The sequence below is a fragment of the Octopus sinensis genome, linkage group LG13, assembly GCF_006345805.1.
Source record: "Octopus sinensis linkage group LG13, ASM634580v1, whole genome shotgun sequence".
In the NCBI taxonomy this organism is placed as follows: Eukaryota; Metazoa; Mollusca; class Cephalopoda; order Octopoda; family Octopodidae; genus Octopus; species Octopus sinensis.
The window spans coordinates 30,241,268-30,260,479 of record NC_043009.1 but is presented as its reverse complement, the minus strand read 5'-3'; the positions used below and the strand labels follow the sequence as shown (position 1 = coordinate 30,260,479).

At 34.4% G+C, this 19,212-nt stretch overlaps 1 long non-coding RNA gene across 1 annotated transcript; it reads right to left on the bottom strand.

Annotated features, from left to right (window-relative positions):
* Positions 1 to 879: 879 nt before the first annotated feature.
* Positions 880 to 18,975, bottom strand: LOC118765714. Its single transcript, XR_005001580.1, has 3 exons — positions 18,902 to 18,975; positions 18,245 to 18,358; positions 880 to 966 (listed from the first exon to the last, which is right to left on the bottom strand). It is a non-coding gene; the product is annotated as an uncharacterized LOC118765714 (long non-coding RNA).
* Positions 18,976 to 19,212: the final 237 nt, after the last annotated feature.

Genomic DNA, 19,212 nt, shown 5'->3' with positions numbered 1-19,212 from the left:
CTGTGAGTTCAGAGGAGTGGATTGCCCATATCAACACGTGTTCTAAACTTTGGAATTAATGAAGATAAGTAACAGAAGAGAGTAATTACTCTATTTGATCTTGTCAAAGGATTACGCAAAAACAAATATCTCCCAGGAAACCTGCGTCGATGTAAAATATTGTGGTATCATAATTCTTTCATTTGGTAATTAGCTAAGATTAAGATTAGAAAGTTCATCAATTAGCATAAAGATATGTGTTGTTCAGCTAGACAATAAGAAGCGCCTAATCCATATTAAATGATTTAAGTGCAGGTTTATTCAGGATCAAATCAGCTATATTATTTATCATCTGCGGCCAGGAAAATACTTCAATGAAAGTCATAAATAAGATAATTATAAGCTGCACAACTGCAATATCACCATTAGCCATATGAAATTTATTGATTGTCGAACAAACCTAAAGATAATTAGTAGCCATCTTTACGATAAATAACGTGAATGCTACAGGGCGGCTCTATCATGGGAACTGCGAACGACATAAATAAATTAAAGGCAAGCACCTGCTTCCTTGAAAGAACGTGCTTCTTCATCAAATTTGCATTAAATGAATAAAATCTTGAGAAACTAGCAAGTATTAAAGCTCCTTTTCTGAGAATAAAAGAACATTCAATTTGTATAATAAAGTTGGCCAAATTCCCACAGATTATAATGTTTAGAATAATATTTAGAATAAGACAAACAAAAATTACTAGAAAACTGATTCCACTATGCTTTAGAATATTGCGTAATCATTCTTTAGCACAAGATTTATACATTTTTATTGAGGTAAATGGTGATGTCCCTAACAAAGGTTCCATTAACGCGAAAAGATTTCTAGATAAATACAATATGGCTGCCCGTATTCGTGTTCTACTTCTGACAAGTAAAACTCTTTCTTCGCCAATTTTACTGGATGCACGTGATCAAAGATGCACAAAGGCACTACTGAAAGAAAATAAACTTTAAAATTAATCCAACTGAGAGAAAGAGAGAGAGAGAGGGGGGAGAAGGAGAAGGAGGGAGACCCTTTCTGCTACTGAGAAAGAAACATCCAATGATAATGCAATAATTTGTTGCTAACGAAGTAGATGCAGCTACAAATAATAGCGTGTATTTATTGCCTTAAAAAGCTTCCGAAAACTCTCAAGGCTGTCTAAAGGACACGAACAAACATCTATGAACATACGGGCAGACTTTGATTATTTTCTAGCCAAATGATTCTTTTTTAACCTTATCTTTACACACTGTTAATTATAGCCATATCTATTTCGAGCTCCATTGTTGAAAAAAGACAATAAATAAATTGTTTCACTACTCCCTTTCGAAATTTCTAAATTCGTACGATGTAAGAAGCGTCAAATGATAATGATTCGCTCTCGCCTATTTGTTTACTCTTTAGTTCTTAACTAGTTTCAGCCCGTGGCTGAGGTCATGCTGGTGCACCATCCTGTAGTTACTCGGTGTTGTTTCCGTTATTGTTTTTGGTGAAGTAGCGAGTTGCACGGAACTGCTCTTCTTTGTATCTCCTGCCAGGGTATGGGTTCATCTGGTATTTCAGATAGAATCCGGTCTAGACGTTCCTTGGAAACTTTCAAATCAGCACCATTTTGCTTAGCAGAATGTTGAAAAATTACGGGCCCTTGAAACTCAGACAATTGCAGTACTGTGTCCTCATTTTAGATAGGGAAGACGGGCTCTTTCATATGATGCAGTCCCGTCCAGTTCGAGGATTAGTATAGCTGTCAATTCCAAAATTGGGAGCTAAATCCGCCAAGATATTCCAAATATATATCACCGCATATCTATCTCGTCTTCTCTCCCGGGAATAGAAACTCACCTCCTTTAGCCTCTCCCAGTCGCCCATCTTTTGCATCAAGTCAATCTTCTTTGTGTATTGGCGCTGGATTTCTTCGAGTTTCAGTTTGTTTCACACTCTCTGGGGACCATAGTTGGGAGCAGTAGTCCAAGCGGCTGAAAACGAAAGTCCATTATAGGAGTAGCAAGGCCTCCTTTTTCCTGGTTCTGAATGTCATCAGCATCCAACCAACCACTCGCCTGTACGGTGTTGCCATTTTAGTAATATGCACATGGTATGTTGCATCTTTGCTCATTTGATACCCCAGGTCACACACGACTCTGGCTCTGGAATTGTATTACTTTCTGGTCCAGTGCATTCCGATTTTAGCCTGGTGTTGGACCGATAGTAGAGTGCCTGAAATGTCATAGCGTTGAACTGTCTGTTATTCTTGTTAGCACATTTGTATATTTCATTCAGATTTTTCTGCACTTTTAGGAACCCTCTTGGTTCCTAACTGCCTGCGATACTTTCATGCCGTCAGCATGACTGGTCAGCTTGGCTGACTGTATCACGGAGGTTATGTCTGACAGGGCTACCACAAATAGTAGTGGCCCCAGTACAGTTCCCTGTGGGACCCCATTGATAATTGGTGTCTCTTCAGAGTGAGCACCATTGGCTACAAGTGTCTGACTCCTGCCCTTCAGAAACTCATGCAGCCACTCTCCCAGTTTCCCAGTAATACCAAGGTTTCGCAGCTTGTGACATATCATGCCATGATCAACCTTGTCGAAGGCCTTGGTAAAGTCAAAGTATATCACATCTACAGCTGACTGGTTTAGCTATTTTTTCAGTGCCCAGTCAAAGTGTTGCAGCAACTGCATGGGGCAGCTCCTACCTGGACGGAAGCCGGATTGCGTGTTTGTGAGAAGGTTAGTTTCTTCAAGGAACGTGATCAGCCTTTTTCTGACAATGCGTTTCATTGTCTTGCTAACATGTGAGGTCAGAGCGATGGGCCTGTAGATTTTAGCATCTGCTCTGCCCGTCTTTAATGAATAAGGCATATTACACCTTCTTTTAGCACGTTGGGAAGTTTACCATATGCAAGGAAACTCTAAAGAGTATCTGCAGTGACTTTGCAAGAGCCTCTTTACATGTCTTTAAGAGAACAGTCGGAAGTCCATCTGGGCTTGGTCCTGAGTTTGATCTCATCTCATCAATGGCCCGATATTACATCCTCTTCTTTTAGATTGATGATGTCGATGGTAGCCTCTTTTCCGAATAGATTCGTTACATTGAAAAACTCCTCAGACTTGTTTGTTTGCATATTTTCCAGTGGAGAAGTGAAAACACTTCGGAATTGTTTATTTAGTGCTTCATTTATCTTCCCCGGATCTGCAGTTAGTGAGCCGTTTTTACCAAATATTAACCCTGTCTTAGAGCGTGTACAAAGCTATAGGATTTCTTTTTATATTTTAGACTGCCCAGGTTTCTCTTTCTTCTATTTCTTTATCATGGAAAATTTTGAGTTTATTTTCTATCTCGAAAGTTCCTCTGTCAGGTGGGATTTCACACAGTCATTAAGGAGTTTATTTAAACGATTCAAGATCTTTATTTTCCGCCGCATTAGTAGTCTTCTGTCTCAGGGAATGATGTTTTCGTGTCTATTGGCTCTCTTCTCTGGGACATATTTAATGCGTATGGCTCTCAGTATTGACATGAATTTATTGAGTTTCATATCTGTGCCTTGCATAGAGAGGAATTTAGGTCAGTCCTGTTGAAGTATTTGTTTTTCAAGTGATTTCCAGCATACCTTATAGAAATTTCGACTGGATAGGTTTTGAGCTCCGTCTGTGTGGAGTTTAGCTTTAGTTAATTCCGGGTCATACATTGTCAGTTCTACCAAGTTATGGTCTGAGAATATTATCGGTGATATATTTACGTTGTGGATAATTTTCACATTGTTTGTAAAGCAGAGGTTCGGGATATTTTTGTGGCTGGTTGGAGAGAGTACGATCTACTCCATGAATGGCATTTTCGTAAGATCAAGTTGAGATTATGCTTTATTTCGCTTTTGTGCGTCATTCCTGGGGTTATGTTTCCTTTAGGCCACTTGATGTTGGAGAAGTTGCAGTCACCCACCAGGAACATAGTAGTACGCTGATCCAGTTGTGTTAGTACTTCCTTTATCGCACTAAGGCTTTCCTCCAATTTTCCATCATGATTTGAGGCATCAGGTGGGCGATATAGTGTGCATATCACTATAGCAAGTTGCTTTAGATGTACTATGAGTGTGTCACACACCGTGTTTGAGTTCGATAACAGGGTTGATAGTGGGACATCTTCGCTGATGTACATTGCAACTCCACCGTGACTTATTTTTCTTCTGTCTGTACGGAAGATAGCATACGATGGTATGTGTATCTCCGCACTATTTATGTCTTCTCAATATTTGTTGGCTTAATACCAACGACTGTCCATTTACATTGGATTTTGACTTTACAAGCATTCTGTATGTGGCTATCAAGACTTCTATAAAAACATTTTACATTTTAGTTCAGAGATCATACGTTATCTCTGTTATTAAAGTCGTGGACATTTTAAAACATTTACAAATCTCTGATTCAAGAGACCAACAAATATAATGATATTGTTTCTTTATTTTGTTTTCAATTTAAAATTCTAAGAGTGTTCTAAAATGATCACAGTCTACGTATCCAATACGTAAGACGTTCATATCAAGCAAAAATGAATAATAGAAACAACATATCATAATGTTGCGGATTAAACATTGCCTAGACGAAAACAAAAAGGGTATAGTGAAACCTCAGGTAATAAATGGCAATATTTGTGGAAGGCAAGATATGAGAAATTGTACGCTTATACAAGGTTTGCTTCGAAGATTTTCATCAGGTGTACATATTCAAAATCATTGCTGCAATGAATTTTAAGATTGTCTCCCTAATAATTAATTTAAGGAATGTGTCAACACCGTGGATACTGCTTTCTCTACTGGCACGAAGATTCTTAAATGTCCAGAATTCTAGAGAGGATTTAGATACAGCTACAAATAAACTGTTTTCATGGTGCTTCAAAAGTTTGTAAAAATAATAGGTTTTCGTCTCTGCAGCAAGCTATGAGATTTATTGATAGAAAAATACAATAATTTTACTGAACACTTACCGTTTTCTGCTAATTCCGAAAGACAATTTTACGGGATAAATATTAAATTGGCATGATGGCAAGAAGTTATCGTTTTTCATTAACACCTTCAGTCAATATCAGTGTAATGTTGGAAATGATACGTTGATAGAACTGGGAATATAGCTGTAAAGAAAGGGTGTAAAGTGATTAACAAGCGGTTAAATGAAGATATCAGTCGAAAGTGATAAATTCTGTTTTATTCTAAAGATAATGATTGAAAATTTTCCAAGAACAATTGCAGGGCTGCGTTTCAAAAAGCAATATCTAAATTTTGATGGTATGAATAATATACAACAGTACAGTAACATTTGCTGATACAATTATATATTGGTTGCTAGGTTTGATGCTAAGACAAATACGTATTGGCTCGGATTAAAGACGTGTTTATTCTCATCATGATGATACTGTGTAATAAACCATCAGCCGATTAAAACTGAGTCACAAACGCATGACACGCAGTTTTAGTAAGGTTTTCATATGCGACCAATAAATGTCTTCACTTCTTCAGATTCCGATTGGCTGGAAAATCTTCTCTCCGTATTGTGCACTTCAGGGACAAAATACCCCGCTCCACGATAGCAAATTGTGTCATTTGTAAACATTTAGTTCGTTCCAATGGTACTGTAGTATTTGTCAATTAATCTACCCCAGGTATCTGAAGAGGACTAGAGTACTCGATGGTGGGAACGTTGATACTATATTCATTAAAATAAGGACACTTAGTTGAATATATATATATATATATATATTTATATTACAGGGTAAATGTTTTTTTAATTTTCTCCTGTTTACGGATTTAATCTTTTTGCGGTAGAAGCTTTGGCTGTTATTTCTAGTGGGTGAATAGCCTATTATGGCCGTTCCTTAATTGTTAAGTTGAACTTAAAATGGTCTATGACTATTTAATTTTTTCCCACTGGGCCGCTGGTGGCAATAAAATTCTATAAAATTTTCCTTGCACCCTATATTGATTAATTATGAATTTTTTGGTTAATTCCGTAATGGAATCGACGGCTGATATTTATTTGCTGCCGATAAATTTGGCGCGAGTGACGCGATTTGAAAATTTTAGGTCAGATATTGCCTGGCTAGATTGGGTATGCCTCGTGTAATTATCTGTCCCGTCTTGAGCTATTTCTTGCTGAAGAATCCGAGGGCTTATGGAAGATTGGCTTGATTTAATTTAATCAGGTTAGTTTACCATTAAACAGAGGATGAAACGTATACCGTACAAGAAATTACAGGGTAAATGTTTTTTTAATTTTCTCCTTTTACGGATTTAATCTTTTTGCGGTAGAAGCTTTGGCTGTTATTCTAGTGGGTGAATGGCCTATTATGGCCGTTCCTTAATTGTTAATGTTGAACTTAAAATGGTCTATGACTATTTAATTTTTCCCACTGGGCCGCTGGTGGCAATAAAATTCTATAAAATTTTCCTTGCCACCCTATATTGATTAATTATGAATTTTTTGGTTAATTCCGTAATGGAATCGACGGCTGATATTTATTTGCTGCCGATAAATTTGGCGCGAGTGCGACGATTTGAAAATTTTAGGTCAGATATTGCCTTGGCTAGATTGGGTATGCCTCGTGTAATTATCTGTCCCGTCTTGAGCTATTTCTTGCTGAAGAATCCGAGGGCTTATGGAAGATTGGCTTGATTTAATTTAATCAGGTTAGTTTACCATTAAACAGGAGGAATGAAACGGTATACCGTACAAGAAATTACAGGGTAAATGTTTTTTTAATTTTCTCCTGTTTACGGATTTAATCTTTTTGCGGTAGAAGCTTTGCTGTTATTTCTAGTGGGTGAATGGCCTATTATGGCCGTTCCTTAATTGTTAATGTTGAACTTAAAAATGGTCTATGACTATTTAATTTTTTCCCACTGGGCCGCTGGTGGCAATAAAATTCTATAAAATTTTCCTTGCCACCCTATATTGATTAATTATGAATTTTTTGGTTAATTCCGTAATGGAATCGACGGCTGATATTTATTTGCTGCGATAAATTTGGCGCGAGTGCGACGATTTGAAAATTTTAGGTCAGATTTGCCTTGGCTAGATTGGGTATGCCTCGTGTAATTATCTGTCCCGTCTTGAGCTATTTCTTGCTGAAGAATCCGAGGGCTTATGGAAGATTGGCTTGATTTAATTTAATCAGGTTAGTTTACCATTAAACAGAGGATGAAACGGTATACCGTACAAGAAATTACAGGGTAAATGTTTTTTTAATTTTCTCCTGTTTACGGATTTAATCTTTTTGCGGTAGAAGCTTTGGCTGTTATTTCTAGTGGGTGAATGGCCTATTATGGCCGTTCCTTAATTGTTAATGTTGAACTTAAAAATGGTCTATGACTATTTAATTTTTTCCCACTGGGCCGCTGGTGGCAATAAAATTCTATAAAATTTTCCTTGCCACCCTATATTGATTAATTATGAATTTTTTGGTTAATTCCGTAATGGAATCGACGGCTGATATTTATTTGCTGCCGATAAATTTGGCGCGAGTGCGACGATTTGAAAATTTTAGGTCAGATATTGCCTTGGCTAGATTGGGTATGCCTCGTGTAATTATCTGTCCCGTCTTGAGCTATTTCTTGCTGAAGAATCCGAGGGCTTATGGAAGATTGGCTTGATTTAATTTAATCAGTTTAGTTTACCATTAAACAGAGGATGAAACGGTATACCGTACAAGAATTAACGGTAAATGTTTTTTTAGTTTTCTCCTGTTTACGGATTTAATCTTTTTGCGGTAGAAGCTTTGGCTGTTATTTCTAGTGGGTGAATGGCCTATATGGCCGTTCCTTAATTGTTATGTTGAACTTAAAAATGGTCTATGACTATTTAATTTTTTCCCACTGGGCCGCTGGTGGCATAAAATTCTATAAAATTTTCCTTGCCACACCTATATTGATTAATTATGAATTTTTTGGTTAATTCCGTAATGGAATCGACGGCTGATATTTATTTGCTGCCGATAAATTGGCGCGAGTGCGACGATTTGAAAATTTTAGGTCAGATATTGCCTTGGCTAGATTGGGTATGCCTCGTGTAATTATCTGTCCGTCTTGAGCTATTTCTTGCTGAAGAATCCGAGGGCTTATGGAAGATTGGCTTGATTTAATTTAATCAGGTTAGTTTACCATTAAACAGAGGATGAAACGGTATACCGTACAAGAAATTACAGGGTAAATGTTTTTTTAATTTTCTCCTGTTTACGGATTTAATCTTTTTGCGGTAGAAGCTTGGCTGTTATTTCTAGTGGGTGAATGGCCTATTATGGCCGTTCCTTAATTGTTAATGTTGAACTTAAAATGGTCTATGACTATTTAATTTTTTCCCACTGGGCCGCTGGTGGCAATAAAATTCTATAAAATTTTCCTTGCCACCCTATATTGATTAATTATGAATTTTTTGGTTAATTCCGTAATGGAATCGACGGCTGATATTTATTTGCTGCCGATAAATTTGGCGCGAGTGCGACGATTTGAAAATTTTAGGTCAGATATTGCCTTGGCTAGATTGGGTATGCCTCGTGTAATTATCTGTCCCGTCTTGAGCTATTTCTTGCTGAAGAATCCGAGGGCTTATGGAAGATTGGCTTGATTTAATTTAATCAGGTTAGTTTACCATTAAACAGAGGATGAAACGGTATACCGTACAAGAAATTACAGGGTAAATGTTTTTTTAATTTTCTCCTGTTTACGGATTTAATCTTTTTGCGGTAGAAGCTTTGGCTGTTATTTCTAGTGGGTGAATGGCCTATTATGGCCGTTCCTTAATTGTTAATATATATATATATATATATAGTACACACACACACATACACACACACACATATATATATATGTATATATATATATATATGTGTGTATATATATATATATATATATATATATATATATACAGTACACACAAACACATAACACACATATATATATATATATGTATATATATATATTAAAGACCGAATCTCCTCAGATATTTAGACAAAATTCTATTTCTCTGAGTAAACTAACGTACTATCTTGTACTGTACTTTAATTTGTAATTAATCCAACACAACTACTAAAAGACTATGCAGTCATACTGTAGCTATGAACTCAGCATTATACTGAAACCCATTCAGAGTTCTCTCATCAGAAAGAAGAGAATTCAGTTAGTTACTAATATCATTTTCCCCTTAAGGCAGGAATCTGGCAGGGCAAAATGCTAATCGGAATTTCATGTCTATATGTTATGAGTTCAAATTCTACCGAGGTCGTCTTTGCCTTTCATACTTTCGGGGTCGATAAATTAAGTACCAGTTGCGTACTGGAGTCAATAAACTAAGTACCAGTTGCGTACTGGGGCCGATCTAATCGACTGGCCCCCCCGCCTTAATAATTTCGGGCCTTGTGCCTAGACTAGAAAAGAATATTGTTCTTTTCCCTTCACTGCATACGCACGAGCATTAACATACCATGCACTAAATATTAATGATGTTTCCATTAGCCATACAACTGTTATTGCTGTATTGTAAACGAATGTGCTTGCATTTGTAACTGTAATATTTTCAATAGATCTGCTATTTTCTATGTGGGTCACAATTTTTAACCATAGTCTTATACTTATGTCTATTTTCATATTGATATGTTGTTACATTATCGTCTTAGAATATTCTTGCTGTAAAGCCATATCTAACTGAGTGATACTGTCATGAGAGCATTTTACTGTGTGATTTATGATACATGTGCAATGTGTGTGTCTGTATACATGTGGACAACTTGCACATGTACATTTTATTTCGTTTTATATTTTATCAATGATAAATACGTATATTAAGCAGCATGTATTCTGTGATCTACTAAAATGTCCTTCCTACTTTCAAAACCAGTCATAAATAAATCGCAAGAATTACACAATTATGTATATATCTTAGAAATGTGTACGAGTAACGCAAAGTAACAACTAGAATAGCTGACTCAAAGACTGTACCAAATAACATCGAACAAAACTACTGCTGAGGGAGAAAGTTATACATAATAAATAAAAATGGAATTCAGAATGTTTCTCTAGTGTCCATCTAAGTTTATTTTATTACATTTATGCAAGTTACAGTTTTATTTCTCCAAAATGACACAACGCTATATTACTGAATAGCATCAAAATGAATGTTCCTAAAAAAAAGTTACATATTTGATTATTCTATCTATTTTCGCTTATATATGTTAACATCTGAACACGAAAACCGTCAAATATATTATAATGGCATCAACGGAAGCCACCAAGTTAATGGTAATATGGACCATTTAAGGCAAGCTACAATTGTCAGTATTGTTTCCAATGTATAAATATGAAGTCATTATTTTTATCTAATCTACCAAAGACAGATAGAAAAGAAAACGTCACAGAAAGCAGCAGGAGTGAAATATTTACTACCACATAGAAATAGGCATAGCCGTGTGCTTTAAGAAGTTCTTCTGTCGAAAACATATTTTAGGCGCAGCTTGATTCTGCCCTGAAGTAATTGAACAAGTGTCTTCTGCCATTTCCTCAGCTTGATCCAGTGTCTTCATACTGACATACAGACAGATATATATACATGTATATATATATATATATATTATATATATATATATATATATATATATATATACATATATATATATATATATATACTTTATTAAAAAGCAGCAAAAACATCACAGAAACTGTTACTCAGAGTTTCACGTACCCGTTCATCGGACAGATTTGTTTAGAATCCAAAGCAAAACGAACGGGAACGCGAAACTGAGTAACAGTTTTTGTGATATTTTTGCCGCTTTTTAGTAAAGCATATCATTCTTCCTCTGGTATTCGAGTACTAGCTTTCCCACCTTGTTTCGCATTTATGTGCTTACTCTTCTATATATATACATATATACATGCATATATATATATATATTATATATATATATATATATATAATATATATATATATATATATATATATATAATATATATATATATATATATATACATATATACATACATACATGCATTTCTATACTTTTATATACATACATATATGTTTGCGTGTGGATATGTACGTATGAGTGGGTGTGATGTGAGTCTCACACATTACATTTGGTTTCTTCTGAAGGCCTCGAACACCAATGGTAATGAATTTTGTCATAATTTCTTTAGTGAAAAGGTGTCTGCCAAGTTACTGACAATGGTCTATGAGTCTCTCTCCTATGAACTATATCTTATCAAAGCTTACGTATCATAAGCACATACTTTTGCATTACATCTCACACACTGTAGAAACGTTTGCAACAGTTTGACAGTTTCTTTGCTTGGCAAAATCATCTTCTGAAAGTATTTGAGACTATCACCCATCACAATACGTTTTGCTATGAAAACCATTCGTTTAGATACACCAAGGTCAATCAGTGAGGAAAGATCTTTCATAAAACCAAACTGGAGTGAGTGCTGAGTGAAGACGTAATATAAACTGTATACAAAACTTGCACATTTCAAAACACGACCATTATTTTCTAGCTAGAGAAACGGTGAGACATCAAATTCCACACAACTTTCAGACAAACTTAGGAGTATCGTTCACACAGCAGCAGTCAGACCTTGCCCATTTATAATGATTGGTACTCCTCCACCTGATATTGGTTTCGCTTCAACATTATAACATCGAGACTGTATCGGTTTACATTCTTCAGAAAATCATTTGCCGGAAACTTAAATCACCAGACTTTAAAGAAATGATCCACGTTTATATTAAAGTATATTGGCTCAGCCTCTGAAACTTTATCAGTTATTCTTCAGATAGGAGTATTAACAAAAAGATCTGCTCTGATATTAAGAAAACTGTGATCCCAGAATCACATCTATAACAACAACTGCAATCAGATTTGAACCGTTGGAAGGAAATATTATTCTATCTAAAATCGCATCAAGTAATACACAGCTCGAGCCAACACATTAACTGACGTTAAATATTTCTCTCTCTCTCTCTCTCTCTCTCTCTCTCTCTTTCTCTCTTCATCTTTGTATTTATATATATACTTTATAGGAGGTTGGTAATGAAAGTAGAAGAGGGAATGATAGTAATAGTAGATAGAAGTGCGTGTGGTGGTGTTGGATTTATTTGCTCTTCGTTCTGCAGGTTTTATGGATGGTCATTCATTCAGCAGATCTAAGGATGGTAGTACATTTCTTTGTTCTGTTTCATTCAACACGTGACTATCCTAAATAAATTCTGAACCCAACACGTGGTCAGTTGCTGTACGTGGTGTATGTTGACCAAATTGATTAATACCATCCCTCTTATAGTAACTTTTTCTTCAATGTTTCTGTTGTTATAGTTTGTAGCGTCTTAAACATTAGTATGTTCATTTATTTGTTTGGATTCCTTCACTGTTCTATAATTTGTTACTTCTTTTTAAAATATTTTTTTCACATTTCATGAATGTCTATTCATCACATTTTCCCTGGATGTTATTACTTCCAGGTTTTCCTCAAGGCATATGTTGCATACTCGGGTAGTCCCATTATATGATGCAACATTTTTTATAATGGACCGGTGGATTGTGTATTCGACAGAGATGGGGATTGTCTTTTTATTTATTTTGGAAAACGATGAGAGGTGGTTTCTCAGACGATTTATCATGGTGTTTGCGGTAGTACCAATGTACACATATTTCTGCGTTTTTGCCTTGAACTTACATTTGTACACCACATTCAGTATCATGCAGTTGTTTGCTGAATCTGCATCCTTTCTTACGTCTTCAGTTACACATGATACTATTTTTTCCTTTTTCTGAGGAGTGTACCACTTTCTTCTTCCTATGGTAATAGTGCACTCATTTTCCTTATGTATGTATTACACTTCTAATTGTTTGGGTCTGTCTATGCTATTGATGAGATTTTGCACCATTCTATCGTTATATAGAGTTCAGTTAGCCATGGTTGGCTCGGCTATAATACAGATGATACTGTACGAACCCCAAGGATACCGAGTCTGATGTCAAAATCACGTGATTTGTGGAAGCGGGCGTAGTGATTTATTGAATATTTATAAATTCCATCCTGGAATTATTGTTATATTTATCCTATATCATATCGGTATAACTATGATACAACCCCGAAAAACTGACTTAGCATTTAGTATCATTGGACGATAGCTGGCATAATGAAACAGAAGCTTTATTTGCATACCCCTAACGTTACCATACACGAATTTAAATGATATGTGTGTGCATGCGCGCGCGCGTATATGCATGTATGTAAATGTTCTACCATCCTTACTTTTTCCTTTTTTATACCTCCAGCAAAATATGTTTTCATTAACTCTCCTGCTTCATTTTCCTTTTGTATTTGTCTTCTGTTGAAACACAAATGTCCGAAAAGTCACGACTCTTTCTCCTTTCATTTTAATCGTTAAACTCAAACATTTTCAAAATTTGTCCCACCCCTTGTACTTTCTATCAATCTGTGTTCCTCGGTTCCTTTCTAATGCTTTCACAGACATCCCATTTTTTTGTTACACTATTCCTCGTCGTATCCCCCGAAGGTATGTAATCGTATTAATTTTTCTATTTTCTCCTTTGCTTCTTCCTCTCGTCGCCTCTTTTTATCTCTTCCCATTTTCCATCATTTTTCTCTTCCTTCTATATATAGATAAATAGTTTTCCCTTTTTCACTTCTTTCTATCTTTCTTTCTTTCTCCCTTTTTCTTTTCTTCTTTCGCTATTGTTTATCCTTTCAGCAACCTAATCGCATCCATTCTTCTATTTTACTTCTTTTCTCTCTTTCCTCTGGTGAAGAGCAAGAATCCGAAACGAGAAAACTCTTTTCCGATTTTAATCACCAAACTAATACTGCTTTCGTTAAAATTTACCCTCCCCCATCGTTCTCTTTCTCTTCGTGTCTATCTCCTCCTTAATAATACATATATGTATGCAAACACACACACACGCACAAAGTCATGAACACACACACACACATTTACGCTCGTAACTGACATCGAGTATCGTATCATGTAATATAACATTTACTCGAATATATTTCAATGTCTGCATAGGCATTCATATTTTATATAAATATGTGTGTGTGCGCGTGTATGCAATAAAGTACATATATATATATATATATATACATATATATATATATTTTTATATACAGTCACTGTGCTGGTATATGTGTGTTTTTATATTAAATAATGTAACATCCAGTGGTTGTTACGAGAACATTTACAACAAGATTTTCGAATTACTCACTATTAGGAAACGCTGCCAATCTATCAAACTACGTGAAGAGTTTAATCAAATATCTTCTCTCATGAATAACCATAGAGAACATAAGTGGCAAAATATAAAAATACGGAATTCTTCATATTTTATTGCAACTAATCTTGAAATAAAGAAATGAGAATCGGCTCGATATATTACATGACAATAGTACCATTGTCAGGTGAGTCTAACATTTATCTTCTGAAGAAAATAAATATTAATGTATGAAGTTGGTAAAATTATTTTATCCAAAACTTTCGACTAAATCTAGAGAATTCTAAGCATTTCAGGAAGAAAAATAAATGGGAAGAAAGTAGGAATAAGATTTTTAAAATATCAAAATTGACCAGATTATTATGTGTTATTATGAAAGCCTACTCTGCATTGAAAAGAAAGTATACAGAAAACAATTTCCTTTCAAAGAAGAAGTATATTCTTCGCAACAAATCAACAACTTCCACTCAATGAAGTTATCTCTCTATATACCTACCTACCTGTCTGTCTGTCTATCTATCTATCTATCTATCTATCTATCTATCTATCTATCTATCTATCTATCTATCTACTTATCTATCTATCTGTCTCTGTCTGTCTGTATATCTGTCTATCTATCTATCTATATATCTCTCTCTCTATCTATCTATCTATCTATCTATCTATCTATCTATCTATCTATCTATCTATTTATATATATATATATATATATATATATATATATTTATATATATTTATGTATTCATACACACACACAAAGAGAAAATAAAGGTGGGTAGAGAAAAGAGAGAATGCAAAAATATTTGTTGCTTGAACATTAAGTGGCTCCTACTTTTAGGGGATTATTTTGTGACAAATTCAATATTCTAGAGCTGCACATAAACAGGAAAATACCAGGAGTATTTCTGGATGTTTTTGATATAATTTTTGCACCAGTGGTCTATATTCAGATTTAATTGCACCAGTTTGAGCATTAAGTTGTAGACTATAAGTGCAACCGAACATTTTCTCGACAAGCTATCATGTCCATTGTTGATGAAATGTTCTATGGCCAAGCACAGATGGAGAAATGTATTAAAGCAATCTTAACAAATAGCGATGTAGGCTTCTAAGAAAATTTGGCATGAGATTAATATGTAGGTGACATTTGACTCACACCTGAATCAGTTTATTTGATATAATAGCGTCAAACTTTAAGTGATATTAAATTACGTTTACTTATGCTATTTTTTGTGAAAATTGTGGACAATATCGTCGTTAGCTGCCTGCTTTCAGCGTTCTCTCACTTCAATTCTGAAAGTAAGGGCATTAAAGGAGCGCACCTAATTCGATGCAAACTATTTCCTTCTCGTAAAACACTTCTTTCAACAACCTCTTTTATTTGCTAAGTTTCACATCGGTAACCTATATATATTCTTGAAATAAACAAAGGAAGATGTTCAATATGTTATTGGTTCGCCCAAAACGTAGGAATTGTATGGTAGGCTTAGCTCTAGAGATTTAAACAATGCTGTAGACCTACTCATTTGACGTAAACTGTACTGGATAATATTTATAATCCAGATGTACCCCACAAGGACTGTTGAGAGACGGCCTCTGGTGCTGGGGTGAAATACACTGGTCGGATACCTTTTCGAGTTCAATAATCTTCGAACCAAGAATACAAAATTCCTTCCTAATCAACATTAAATATATACTGAAATGTATGTGTGTCAATATAATTACAAAAGTTAGCAACATGTTCCAGTATTTTACCGCAATATTACAGTATGTCATAGGGCAGCGAGTTGACAGAATTATTAGCACGCCGACCAAAATGCTAAGCGTCTGTTCTTTTGTTGTGCGTTCGAAATCCGTAGGAGTCGACTACATTTCATCCTTTTGAGGTCCATAAAAATAAGTCGACAAAAATAAGTAACATTGTACTGCTGTTATTAGCTTGCATATGATACGGTGTAGTAGTAGTAGTAGTAGTAGTAGTAGGAGTAGTAGGAGTAGCAGTTGTAGTAGTAGTGTTGGTGGTACTAGTAGTTGTATTATTATTATTAGTAGTAGTGTTGGTAAAACCGAGAAATACTCTATAGCCTATTGTAACAATATTAGTTTCAAATTTGGGTACAAGGCCAGCAATTTTGGGGGGAGGTGTTAAGTTGATTACATCGACCCCAGTCCTCGACTGGTACATAATTTATCGACTAAGAAATGACGAAAGGCAACGTCGACCTTGACGAAATTTGAGCACAGGACGTAAAGACAACGAACTACCGCTAACTATTTTCCCAGGAGTATTAACGATTCCGCCACATATGATACTTATGCTTTTAAATGTTACTTGGTAACGGCTTGTTCTTGAGTTACTCATACTTTATATTTTTGTGCTTTCAATGTTCTCTGGTGCTTATAATACGCTGACGATGACGGTTTTATTATAGAATAAAAGCTGTGTAGCATCAATTTAAATATCACGTAATATGCTTCTCTGTGTCTCATCAGTACTGCTGCAATTATTACTAATAGAACTACTGTTTTGTTTTACTATTGAAATCCTGTTGTCGTATAAATTATTTCACACTTCACAGTTGGCAAGTGAAAGCTGTCCTCGTGTCTTTACTGTGCAATTGTGGCTACTGTTGCAGAACTTATTTCCAGTTTTTCACAAACATATTCAAAATAAACCAATTGATTCTGCTGTCTTAGTTTCATTGACCTGCAGTCGCCTCTCAGCATTTAGTGAATAGTGTATCAAAGAAAAGCTATTGTATGAATTTTTGAAACAATAATTTTTGGCCAGTGAAATCGTATTGGTAAAAATAATTCAACGTGAATATTCTGAGCAAATTTTGAATGGAAATAATGCAGATATAAAGTTCAACAAAGATTTCGTGTACTTTGTTTGGAATGATTATCATTAAAAATGTCAAATGTTATTTCAGATGACTTATACGTATGATTGTTTTATATTTGAAAAGACTCGGTCCATAGAGATAAGCGCTGCAGTAGTTCACCTAAACCTGTATATTTCTTAATGGTTTTGTTATACAAGAAGATGTTATTATGTTTAGTGGTTTTCTGTTGTCTTATCTAATTTCAAATATGAATTACTTCATTGTTATTTAGTTTGTTTATATTGATTCTCTTCTCGATGTTATCGAAAAACATAACCAATTATTATGTTTTGTGCTAAAATAATTATCACATACAAATCTTGTACATTGATAATATTTGTATAGATCTTTGGAGTTTATACGTACGTAAATACACACACACACTGACATATATATGCAAAGGTGTATATATATATATGCGAATATATATATATATATATATATATATATATATAATATATATATATATATATATATATTTATAAAGATACGTATATATATAATATATGTATGTATATATACGCGAATATATATATATAAAGATACGTAAATACATATTTAATATATATGAATATATATATGTATCTATATATGTAATATATAATAGATATAAAAATACGTATATATATATATATATATATTTACACACACGCGCACACATATATTATATATATACATATCGTAATAACGAGAGAAAGAGAAGGAAAAGAAAGATCTGAACAAAAGTTTTAAATATTTGAATATCATCTTACGAGAGACGCATAATTTCTATAAATATCGATACGAGAACAATTCTACCTGGCAGCAATATTTAGGTATGCATTGTAATACGGTAAAGAGTAATCAATATGAAGTATGATGCTTTGATATATTTACACCTTATATGCATGCATTAGCATTTACTGCAGCGGAATACAGGAGGAAACGCCAGACAAGTATGTAGAATATGGCAGAATAACCAAATAATATTTTGAGAAAGCACTAACAAAAGTAATTATCAAGGGAAATGTAAAGATGAATGCAATTTTCAAAATGCCATCGTTCAAATGAAAGATAAAACAAAAGTTTCTCTTACCAATAAATAGATATTCTTCAAATCATTTATTTGATCTTTTCTAATGCTATCATGCTTCGTAAATATAGAACAAACGCGAAATTAGCTTCACTTATCCGCAGACACAATTACAACCTAATAATATATATATAAAAAAAAAAGGAAAAACAGTAATGCTAACATGCCACAGTTTCTGTATAGTTTTAGTTTTGCTAAATTTCAATCTTTGACTGATAAATAGACATAATCTTGGAGCCATTATTCCGCTTTCTCTTTGTCAATCCTACAAACTTATCAAAATTGAAATTACGCAAATTGACGTTGTAGGAGAACTAAATAATTTTATTTGAAATATCGAAGTTGAAGGTAATTTGTGAATTGTTTAAAAGTTATCTGTCTCTGAGTTTCACAAGCGTATAATGAAACGGTAAGCGGCAGCGGAAATTACTAAACAAAAACAATACAAAATAAACTTTAAAATCATTTCTTCCTTTAGAATTAGCTTATTTAATAGAATTATACCTTCTGTCATAAAAATTCCCTCGGCACACTCTAGGAAATGGTCTTGGGAACTATATGCATGAAATTTTAATAAGTTATGCATTTGAAAGCATATTTGCATATGCGTTGAAGAAAACCATTAACATACTAAATGCAAATAGTAAAATAAGTACAAACCCTTGAAAATTTATTACCCTGCACAGAAGCAGGGCAAAATCGAATGTGTTTTTTCTTTCATCGAATACCCTTCACCTAAATATAGATTCTATATATCTTGCCGAACTCGTAACGATCAAAATGTCAAATATACTTCTCCGAACAATCCACATAATGAAGGAATAGGAATTCTGGTGTACAGAAATATCTAATTAACTATATATATATTTTAAATGCATGTCTATTCATTACTTTTTACATCTAGACAGTCAAAAGCTATCGGAACCAATTTCCATCGATAACGGAGTTAAACAAGGTCCACCACTTTTTTT